The 12,001-nt window shown below is 36.4% G+C and overlaps 1 protein-coding gene across 3 annotated transcripts in view; it reads right to left on the bottom strand.

The window, feature by feature from the left end:
- The window catches only part of LOC142139054 (bile acid receptor-like), an 88,069-nt gene extending 76,663 nt beyond the window's left edge, over nt 1-11,406 (bottom strand). For 2 of the 3 annotated variants that reach the window (XM_075196310.1, XM_075196312.1), the window contains exon 1: nt 11,287-11,406. The gene's annotated coding sequence lies outside the window, so the exon portion shown is untranslated. The remainder of the gene's footprint in view (nt 1-11,286) is intronic. The other variant, XM_075196311.1, reaches the window with a different exon arrangement.
- Nucleotides 11,407-12,001: the final 595 nt, after the last annotated feature.

The raw sequence follows: 12,001 nt of genomic DNA, 5'->3' as shown, positions 1-12,001 counted from the left end.
AGCCGTTAAAAGAACGTCATGAATGTAAGTGGGAGGAAGCCTGGGAGATCCTGGATTCATAGGTATGATCGGAATAAATTCTGGGGAAAGCTCAATTTGTGTAAGAGTAAAGAAGAATTCATATATAATACTTTACAGATAGCATATGGCCATATCCATGCATTTCTCCAGAATGGTTAAAAGCTCTGTTGGAGAGAATTTGGGGGGGAGGGCACTCTGTCCTTCATTTGTTGGTCCTATCCTAAAATAATATCAATGTTGACAGAAACACATACCCTCATATATCACATAACTAATGTTCGTTTCCCCAAATCATGTCTATATCTTTTACATCCCAGACCAATGCAGAAACACATTCAAAAATGAATATGGCATATTCTAAATGCTGCCAAATTCCTAGAAGAGGCCAATAACATTTTCCATTTCATCTATCATCAACAGAATCTTTGTAACATACCATTACAAGTTTATTGCATAATACCCAAAATGCCTTTACATTTACGTGGACCCCATGGATTTTGAGGCCTCAACATCAATGTCATCAACATCATCAACACTGACAACAATAGCAAATTCTCCAACATCGGCCTCTAATTCATCTTAACATTGCTTTACTGACAACTATGCAGGACGAGCAGGAAGACTCTCTCCTCCCCACTCCCTGCCCTATTACCCACCAACCACAAGAGAAACAATGTTTTAAGATTTGAACCTTAATATAGCATTTTCTGAAATGTATTTAATTAGCTAAATTGTCTATATATATATATATATATATATATATATATATATATTTATAATTCATTGTTTCTGTATACATTATCTACTATATAAATGCCTAGTGGCGTGTGTGGAAAAAAAAAACAAGCTGCAGCGCCACCTGCTGGGCAGAGTTATACACTGACCTATATATTTCTTGAAGGAGAAGTGACAGTTGGGAGTGGTTGGTGGTTGCCGGGGGTGACAGTGGGGAGTTTTTAACACCTTAAGTAGCTTGATGAAGGATGTGGCGATGAAGATGAAGGATGAGGTGATGGAGAAAAATGATGAGGTGGTGACATGTGGACAAAACCACGATAAAAAAAAGGGCGCTTGCGTCGGGAAGTAACGCTCTTCCCCTGAGGAGGCCTGGGCTAGGCCCAAATGCATGACAAGAACCTTTTTAACACCTTAAGTCGCTTGATTTGACTAGAATGCATGAGTATCATGCACGGGTTAACTTATATTATATATAACCTGTTAACATTTATCTGACCCATTTTCTCTCTCCTCTGAAGTCTTTTTTTCTGCTCTGTTTACCCCTTGTCATTCCCATTCTTTCAACCTTTCACACTTTCAGAGTGCGAAAACGAAGTAGATCGAAAGCAAATCAGAAGATGCTTGTCGATTCACTTTTTATATATATATATATATATATATATATATATATATATCAGTTTTCGTTTAAGATGTAAAAAGTAAGATGACCTTTGCACTATTACCATTATTACGGTAACAGTGCGCTTAAATACCATTATGAGGGTGGATTCAACACTGGCTTTTTGCTCGCAGCTTCCTTAGCTGCGAGCAGAAAGACGGTTTATATTTACAGTAATAAAGGTAATAGGTTTAACGCTGCGCTACTTCGGGGGGAATTGAATTACAACCCTAAGTGCTATATCAAGAATAACACTTAGTTAATCATTTGGAGTACCAGGGTGTAAATGTATGCACTGATGTTTCCCTGTCTCTCTCCACTGGCACATTTCCATCCTCCTTTAAACATGCGCTCATCTCACCTATTCTAAAGAAACCATCTCTCGATCCAGCCTCTCTCTCCAATTATCACCCTATTTCTCTCCTCCCCATTGTCTCCAAACTACTTGAGCAATTAGTATACAAACGCCTGTTTCACTTTCTCTCCTCTCATTCCATTCTCGACTCAGGCTTATATCTCTTCACCTGACCTCTCTCCTTCTGTACTATCTCGTGTATCCAACTGTCTTTCTGCTATCTCTACATGGATGTCCCAACGCTACCTAAAGCTCAACATGTCCAAAACAGAGTTTATTATCTTCCATCCTGCCAGAGTCACCACCTGCCCTCAAATCTCCCTCACTGTCAATAACACCACAATTTCCTCAGTCTCCCAAGCCCGCTGCCTTGGTGTCACACTTGACTACGCCCTCTGCTTTATTCCTTACATCCAGACTCTCTCCCAGTGCTGTCGACTCCGCCTTAAAAACATTGCCAGAATATGCCCATTTCTTACTCAACATGCTACCAAATCTCTTATCCATTCTCTCATCATCTCCTGTCTTGACTATTGCAACCTCCAACTATCTGGCATTCCTGACACCCATATATCCACACTTCAATCCATCCTAAATGCTGCTGCAAGACTGATCTTCCTCTCTCACCACTCCTCATCTGCTGCACCACTTTGCAAATCCCTACACTGGCTCCCTGTGTCCTCCAGAATTAAATACAAATTATTCACACTTACCTACAAAGCCCTCAACAACAAAATCCCTGCATACATCTCAAATCTCATTTCAAAGTACTCTCCCTCTTGCCCTCTTAGATCTACATCTGACCTGTGCCTTGTCTCGTCTCTAATAACCACCTCTCACTCCCGCCTACAAGACGTCTCCCATACTGCTCCTTATGGAATTCCCTACCACGCTCAATCAGACTTTCCCACAGCCTTCAAATTTTTAGATCCTCTTTGAAAACCCATCTCTTTTTTAGAGGTGACCTTATTCTTGGTAACACTATTCACACTAATGCATCTTCACAACTATCGCAATCTCCACTCTGAGCCACACTCACTCCTCTTGTTTCAGCTGTGCCCTCTTCCCTTTAGAATGTAAGCTCTCTAATGAGCAGGGTCCTTCATACCTTTTGTTTTCATGTCTCCATTCATTTTGTCTACCTTGTCTGTTCTTGTTTTACGTATGTCCTGTTTGATGTATTTCCTTGTCTTCCCTACTGTACGGCGCTGCTGAGCAGTGTGGCGCATAACAAATCTACGATAATAATAATAATACTGATGCATTCTCGGTGTCATGCTGCTGGTCCTATAACTTCTTGTTCATTATATCACTTGTACAAAGTAAAACATTCTGCAGGTGACTGATTGCTTTCCACTCTGCCTCTCCTGAAACTTAATTTATAGTTGTTAGCAAAGTGAAAGATTAGCTGATAATTCATGCAATGCTAGGGGTGGGTGTGACTGCTACACATGCCTCGTTAGTGATGATACTACATAAATTAATCTTATTAAAAAAACACACACACTAATAATATATCTTATTGCATATTTTGCTAAAATTGAGTAATGTTAATGTATATTTTTTCAGTTAAATGCTGTTGCTAGTCTCACCCTCTACAGACTGGTCACTACCACTCTGTATGTGGGGTGATCTTATAGTATGTGAGGATGCCAATGGGCATGTAAGGGGCATGTGCGGAGGTGATGAGCATGTAAAGGACATGTGGAGAGATTTGATGGCTTATGGAGAGGTCTGAGGGGATGCTGATCATCAGCATCAGAGGTGGTAGAGGTTACTACAGTAGTGCAATTGAAAAATACTTGGGATATCCTTACAAAAAATAAAGGATGAAATAGGGTTTGAGGTTACCATAGGTCAAAAAATGGAAAGACTAGATGGGCCTAGCGGTTCTTATCTGTCATCAAATTTTATATTTCTATGGAAGGAGCATTTGATTAGATTTGATTACATGAGGGGGGACCTGATGGGTATGAAAGGTTTATGTGAAGAGGTCTGAAGGGCATGTTGGCCATTTATGACTTTTTTATAATGAATATATTAGCAATGTTGGGTATTCTTTTTTCCACTAAGCAAGATACTGTAAAAGATGTTATATTTTGAATGTAGGTGTGTGCGATATGTATGCGTGTTTATATGGTGTATATTTATATACACTATATAAAAGGTAAAGTTGGCTTTTGATGCTTCATCTCTGACTGGTTGGCTACCCCTGTCCTATGATATCTGATTACATTGGATACATATAATAATATAATAACCTTTATAGCACTTAGTCTACAAAAAAATAATTTAATATTGGGTTTTTTCCAGAGCAAATTGGGCAATGGAGAATTATTATGCACCCTGATGAGCATCCTTTAAGTAAAGGTATAATACCTAGTTGGCCATAACACATACCAGTTGTAAAGACCTGCTCCCCTCCTCTTCTTCTAATGTCAGGAGGTGGCTGGATCTAAATACGGGCTAGGCGCACTTGTGCCTCATATTGCTGCCATATGCAAAAATTAGATTTAGTTTAATAGGGCAACGCATTCAAATGAGTTTCAATCCGAGGAGAGCACACAGTTTGGGTGGTTATCTTGGGTTGGCAGGTTGCCATTTAGCCATACTTGCCCACTCTCCTGAATTCTCCCTCATCCTGTCCACTTCCGAGTAAAACGGGCAGGATAATAGCCTTCATGATGTGATGAATGGCTTCATTTTGGCCCCACTGTAGAATGACGGTTTCAAGTCATTTCATCACGGAGACGGGTCAAAAATTATGCAGGTTACCGTGCCCCCCTCCTCCGTCCTCACACCTCACCTCCCCCCTAAGATCTCTCGGATGGAAATAATGAAAAGTTGATAAGTATGCGTATAGCTTTGTTCCTTCTGCACGATGACCTGCTTTTTCATAGTTGCCGACTTGTTCCTATTATCGAGGGATATTCCCAGGTTTTAAGGATGCTCTCTCATAGAACATGAACGAAAAGAAACAGCACATTTTTTTCAAACAATACAGTGACTCACTTACATTTAGCTATGGTTCTTTTCTGTCTACAATAAGATTATATTTATTGTTCTATATTAACATATTTTAGGTTATTTGAATAATACATTCAAATAATGATAGCTTAGTATTTGAAATAAACATTATTCCATCAACTTAAGCAGCATGTTTATATGTAAAGTAGATAGATATTTTGGATATTTTTTATAAGAGACAAGATTAAGCCAAAACAAAACTGTTTACATTGTAGCTAGACTACTATCATGTATATTATCATTTATCAAGCATATACATATTATATCACCCATTTTGCCGCTGGGAATAGTTTAGGAAAATAGCTTTCTACAAAATTAATGAAAGACACATTAAACTTAAAATCTGTTTTAAAAATAATACATTAATTAAAAGTACTTGTTAGTGGTGTCATTGAAAAACTTTGAGAGTTTTACTGAAACCCCTGTATCCATTAGAGACACCTGCAAGGGAGTGATGGACACAGGCGACCCACATTTGCAGCTCCCAGCTTAATCTCGATAGCCAGCTGCTGACTAACAGACAATGGCTAGAAACAGGTCAGCACTCACCAAAGGTCAAGGTCACAGGTAGAAAAAAGTAACCAGAGCAAGCTGAATGCTGTTGGACATTGTTATATTTCCTTGCACAGTAAGTTGGTCAATAGAACAAAGCTCAAGCAGCTAATGGCAAGTAACCTGTTGCTCAAACTTTATTGTGCTCTTCCATGTTACAAGATGCACCTAAGTAGAGAAACCTCTATCCAGGTGTATATGCTGAAGTAGAGGGATGCAAGTGGGGGACACACCTCAATTGCCACAACCAGAGAGACAGGTTAGTACAGTGGCCTACTTTTTAAAACCAAATAACCTTTGCAAGCTTTGTTAGGCTATTCAAAATGGATTTTTATTTGGAAGAGAGCCATCAGATGGATGATCCATCTGATGGCTATCCAGGATCATGTTTCAAGATCATAGTTCTTCAAGGTGTTTCCCATATGAAATGTTAACTGAGGAGCAAATTTCAGGATGTTTTTGGTGGAAAACCAATACATGTTTTCCAGGTTCTAGTAGATTGGCAGCCCCTTTTTGGTGGGAAGAAACATAGAGAGTAGCTACTTAAACTTTGGACCAGACAGTTTGGAGATAAGTGACTCTGCTGCAGGAACTCCAGAAGAGGAGGGAGATTTAGGATTACCATAGACAGTGAAGAAAATGGTTTGGTCAGTTAGTCATGAATGTGTTTGTTGTGCGCAAACACTGCACAGGGAAGCCAATCCCCTCTGTCATTGTGACAAGCAGAAGCATACATTTTTTTTATTCCAGGATTTGATTGACTATTTTGGATTGTCCATTTGATTGTATATGATTCTCTGATAAAAAGCTCTCCAACATTTTTACATAAATTATTTCATCCACAACAATTACAAGGGAAAAGCCATTTAAGCAAAAAAAAAAGCCATATAAGCAAAAAAAATATCTGATGAACATGACAAGAAAGGAGACGCTAGGAAGATCTTTGAAAGGAATAAAATCGTATATTTTAGAGAACCAATCAAACACTGCCCAGATGGTGGTAAAGCAAGCTAGAACAAGCAAGATAAATTTCTCCCCACTTCTCCCCATCTTTACAGAGACCAGGCCAACAGAAGCTTCTTTGGATAATCTCCAAAGTTTTGTTTAATTCCTGGATGCCTCACAAACCTAGCAGTCCATATATCACTGCAATGATTATTTACCTTCTGATGACAACTTTGTGTGGTGGTCCATCAGGGGGCGTGGCCAGAGGATGAGAGGCGCAAGGGTGCACACACATGCTCCCTCCCCCCTGAGCTTATATCTACCTCTGAGATGGAAGATGTCAACTATGTTATATTTTGGAGCAATATTGCTCTGTGTACATTAGTCATGAGTTATGAGCCCAAGATACCAATTTATGACATAGGTATTGAGTCACAAACATTTTTCCAGGAGGTATTTTAGGAGAAGCATTGGGTGTTATGGACAGAGTTTGAGAAAAGTCTATGATGCAAGATAACTCTTCCTTAACATCAGAATCTCCTGAGTAAAAAGAAGTGACAGAAAGCAACCACTTTAACATTTTTGTCCAAGGACGATATTTTAGCAGAACGTGAAAGTTGGACAAAAAGAGTGCCACACAGTCCTGATGAGGATTCAGTTACTAAGCAACTTGAAAGTACAGTGAACCTTTTTGGTCACTATAGATCATGCTTAAACAACTGACCGTAGAGAACCTGTTCTTCCTGGCCAGGAAAACATTCAGAGCAGGATTAAATAGCCATACAAGTAATGTCACTTAAACACTAGCTCCCATGTCATGGCATATGTCTAAGTGTCTGTTAAGTGTCTGTATGTTAAGTGTCTATCTGAGCATGTGTACCTAAGAAACAGGCATATATGTGTGAGTGGGGAGTACAGCAAATGGATGCTCTGTACCTGAATCCTTTCTCACTCACCCAAAATTAGAAAAATATTGCCATACTGACCAAGGTACCAGCTGCCCAGCAATAAAAAATATTCAGAGAAGAGTCTCTGCTCAGAATTAAAATGTTGTTCAGGAAGAATTACACAAATATAAGGCAAAATATACAATCATTATGAGGACTGTATTTTACTTTTAAATGTAAGTCATACTCCATAATAATGCATGCTCTTCTAATATGGAATTTTGATTTATTGCCATGTCTACTAATGGAAATATTTAATTTCTTTACTGTTATATCTGAATTATTTTTTCAGAAGCTGTACCTATTTCCTCCACGGAGTCCTGTCCTTCTCTAATTTTAATGTATATATCATTTTTGTGTTAGTAAGTATTTATTCAGTGCAGTGTTGATAGTCTCATTGATTAGATTTAGAAATATAACACAGAGTATCTAATAAGTGGTGAATGGCTTACTTTTCAAATTATTCACCCATGCTTTTATTATTTTATTGGATACAGAGTTTGGATTCTGGCTTTTATGATGTCTTTGAATAAAGTGTAAGGGATACAGTTGTTTGTCCATTTAAAAAAGTTAAAAATGATTGAACAATTTCACTTGTTTATTGACCTTCAAGGATGTGTCTCTTAATTTGTTCACAGTTCTTTAGCTCCTACATGCAAACATAATTATACTTTGTGCATTATGAGTTCAAGTGCTATTTGGTGTTTGTGGTTATTTTGTTTAGTCTGTCTGTGATGCTACTGCTGTTGATAAAGAGGTTTAACCTGTGACTAAAGATGTTATCAGCTAGATAATACATTTTCTGATTTACAAATATGCTAGTTTTTCAAATCAAATAAAACAAAATGCTCATTTATATTCCAGTTATTTCAAAGATATTTTTCCCTAATTTTTTTCAGCAAATGGATATTATAAATGTAATTTAAACATAGTGGCTATGACTACTATCACTGGACCTGGGCTGCCAAATGACAACCTAAGGGTCCAGTAATGGGAACGGTAACTGAACTGGTTCCTGGTACCATGATTTCTGGATTCCACTTGTAAGAGAAAGGAATCCAGAGACGTTATTGTGATATCATCAGGGGTACAAATGAATGTACAGAGACCCAGAAAAGTGTTGAGAAGACCTAGATCGCCTCCAAACATTAACTCCAATATAGTCTACATGTAATGGCAACTGACATGCCAGCGCCTATTAAATCCAGTTTGCACTTATCAATGAAGCCATCAGTTTATCTTCACAATTACTGGTCTCCTTAGATAAAAATAAAAATCTATATTTAATATTATATTTTATATTATAAAAATGTTTGAATTAAGAAAAAACATAATTAAAATAAATGTTGTAAGGACAAACACTTAAGGCATTCTGTGTAACACATTTTGCTTGAGTGTCACACATGTAACAAAAAGAAATTGGCCATAAACACCCAACATGACGGAACCCCCACCTCTTGCCTACCCACCACTGACCTGATTCCCTCTGCTCCCATCCAAAGGAATTGCAAACATTGGTGTTTTGATCCCATTTGTATTTAAGAGAAAAATATTTACAATTCAATATGTGCACCCGTGTTCCTTGGGCTATAACTATGCCAAAGCTGTTGAACAGTTTATATGTTAAATATTCCTATATTCGGAACAGGTAGTACATTTTGGAGCTTATTTCTGGGTTGCCCTAATTATGTGGAAGTAACTATGAAGAGAATCATTTAAGATTGCTCTTGTTTCCTTGATTTGACTCTGCTTAATTGCTATAAAATAAAATGAACCTTTTTAATATGCTACAGAAAAACAAATAACTATTTTTTATTTTTTTTTAAAAATATAAAATTCAACTCACTTGACAAGAATATAACATCTATTTCTTTCCAAACAAAAAGTACATAAAATCTGAATTCTTCAAGTCTGAAAAATAAAGGGGCTAAACTATGTCTTTCTCTAAATTCCGGTACAACATTCGGCAGAATTATTCATTGTGAATGTTTCGATGAATATATTGAGGTGATTCCCCACTAGCATATTGTGTCACAAGTATATGACAATGGAAATGTCTTTAAAAAACAACAACTTAACAACGATATGTGAAATATATTTAACCAGGGCTGCAATGATTCGGCCAAGATTTGCTTTGCATTTTAAATGTGATCTTATTTCATGATTTCGGTTTTGCCACAATGTCTTACTATCCCATGGCAGGTGCATTGTTATGTGCATAACAATGACTGACCTAAGCATTTATGATAGATAGATAGATAGATAGATAGATAGATAGATAGATAGATAGATGCAGCATTTGGCATTATTAGCCTGTTACCTGTTGTCAATCATTTTCTGGTGGAAGCACGTTGTTTTTTTTTTAGGGGGTAGTGTACATATTACATATATTTATGGCCATCTGCAGGGCCATCTTAACAACATTATAGGCCTCCGGGCAAAGCAGTGCACCGGGGCCCCTATATATATATATATATATATATATATATATATATATATATATAGATATAGATATAGATATAGATGTATAGAGATACAGATATAGATATAGATATAGATATAGATATATAGAGATAGACAGATGTACTTGCTCAGTGACCCTTGAAGGTTTTATTTGCTGGGTTGTTTTTTTCAAGATTATTCTAATTAAGAGCCCTGTCTATGGGGCCCCCTTGTCCGTGGGGCCCCCGGGCACCTGCCCATCATGCCCAATGGAAAAGATGGCCCTGGCCATCTGCAATCTTGACGTATTTTCGTAGGAAAATCCACAAGATGAAATGATGAAGACACAATAAAGCAAAAACACTACTATACTTTAGTATAACAACACGAGCCAAGCAAAATCTCTACTGCTTTTATTTTACTGATTTTAATAATAATTAATGCAACATAGTTTTGACTATGTGCAAATTGTGCTCATTTTCTTTGCTTTGCTCTTAACTCAAAATCAGGCCCTGTATCTTCTCACTATTTCATTAAAGCTGTGAGAATAGACAGTCATAGAGAGTAAATACACCATCTCACAAATCCTCAATGTTACTGTTCAAAATACATTTTGTTTACCTTATGTTGCAACAAGGCCTTCCAAATGTAAGTGCATGTAAAAATATGGTTAAAGACTGTTTATGAAATAAGCATAACTCATAAGTTTCAGTATGTGTAAGTTTCATTATCTATTCTTCTGAAATAAGTACTTAAATAAGTCCCATTACTTTTACTAACTACAGTGGTCTAACAAATATTTTAAATGCATTAATCATGATTGCAGCTTTAATGCTACATTATGAAAAGAGCATACATTTATTAATTTAAACTATTATTTTGTCTTTGGAACACATAGTTGCACAACAGATCTCTAAAAATATTATCTACCAATAGTTACTTAGTGAGTCCATAAATACACTAAACAGACTAGTTAAACAATTTGTCATTGACAGGCTTTAAAGGCCAACAGTAAACTTTAGGGCTTGTATGTATATGAAAAATAAATTGCTTTACTGTAATGTACAATATATTTTTGAAGTAGCCAGTGCAATTTATAAAAATTATATCCAAAAATGAAACATAAAAATCTTAAAATCATCATCCAAATATAAACAAATTATAATTATGTTTTAGCTGTCAAAATGTATATATTCTTGTATGTGGAATGCTAACTACTTCCAGTTAATTGACTAAATTACTGTTTGTAATAATGTGTTCAAACTTTTACATTAAACAAATAACCTGAACAGCCATGTATAATTTGCATAATATACTATAAATTAACATATAATTTGTATATATCAAAAGAACGTAGATATTATATTATGAAATAATAAATACCATTTGCGTTCGACCTCTACACCAGTAACACAAATCCATCTTATACCTATACCTTTATAGGAATATATTTAAATAGCACATTTTACAGCCAATTAAATTGTTTAAGTTACTATATATATATATATATATATATATATATATATATATATATATATATATATATATAAAATGCTCTTTAAGTCAACTAAAACTTTATAAATAAGAAATACTGGACTTACATACAGTATGGATGAGCACTGGTATCTCCAGATGTAGGCACCACTGCAAGTTTGAAAGTCTAATTAAGCCTGATGTCTTTCTCCTGGCTATTTATCAGTCTCTGTGCATATACTCAGGCTCCAGACGTTCTGCAGAGCCCACAGCTTCATCAGCCCTCTCTATAATCTCACACACCAACTTCCCACACAGCCCTCCCTCAGGGTCACTGTAAGGGCAGCGAAACAGACATAAATCAAATAATAAGTGGATCATTGGGGACAGAGGCTACAGGGACCAAAGCGTCACACATTCCCAGAGTCCCTTTGCTTAGAATGAAGAAATAGTTATGCTCTTTTACCCAATTGCTGCAAAACTTTAACCCACATACTAAAAAATGACGGAACTTTGATGGCACTAAAATGGTTAAAAAACAATGGCAGTTGGCTGGACTACAAAATCTTTGTGTTTGTTTATCAATAGATTATATATATATATATATATATATATATATTCCAACATAAGGTGGGCACTAAAGGGACTTGCAGCACTAGTACTATAATGAAAATACTCAGAAACTGACCATTATTTTGCTATTGCTATAAATCCCAGGAGTAGTCCTTCTTATGTTGGATTTTATTTATATCAACTCTTGTGACCATTGTTGGTGAACCTGAGTATAAATGATATATATATATATATATATATATATATATATATATCATCATCATCATCGTC

The sequence above is a fragment of the Mixophyes fleayi genome, chromosome 2 (genome assembly GCF_038048845.1).
Source record: "Mixophyes fleayi isolate aMixFle1 chromosome 2, aMixFle1.hap1, whole genome shotgun sequence".
Taxonomy (NCBI): Eukaryota; Metazoa; Chordata; class Amphibia; order Anura; family Limnodynastidae; genus Mixophyes; species Mixophyes fleayi.
Note: the sequence above shows the minus strand (reverse complement) of the source record. Positions and strands in the feature narration are given on the sequence as shown.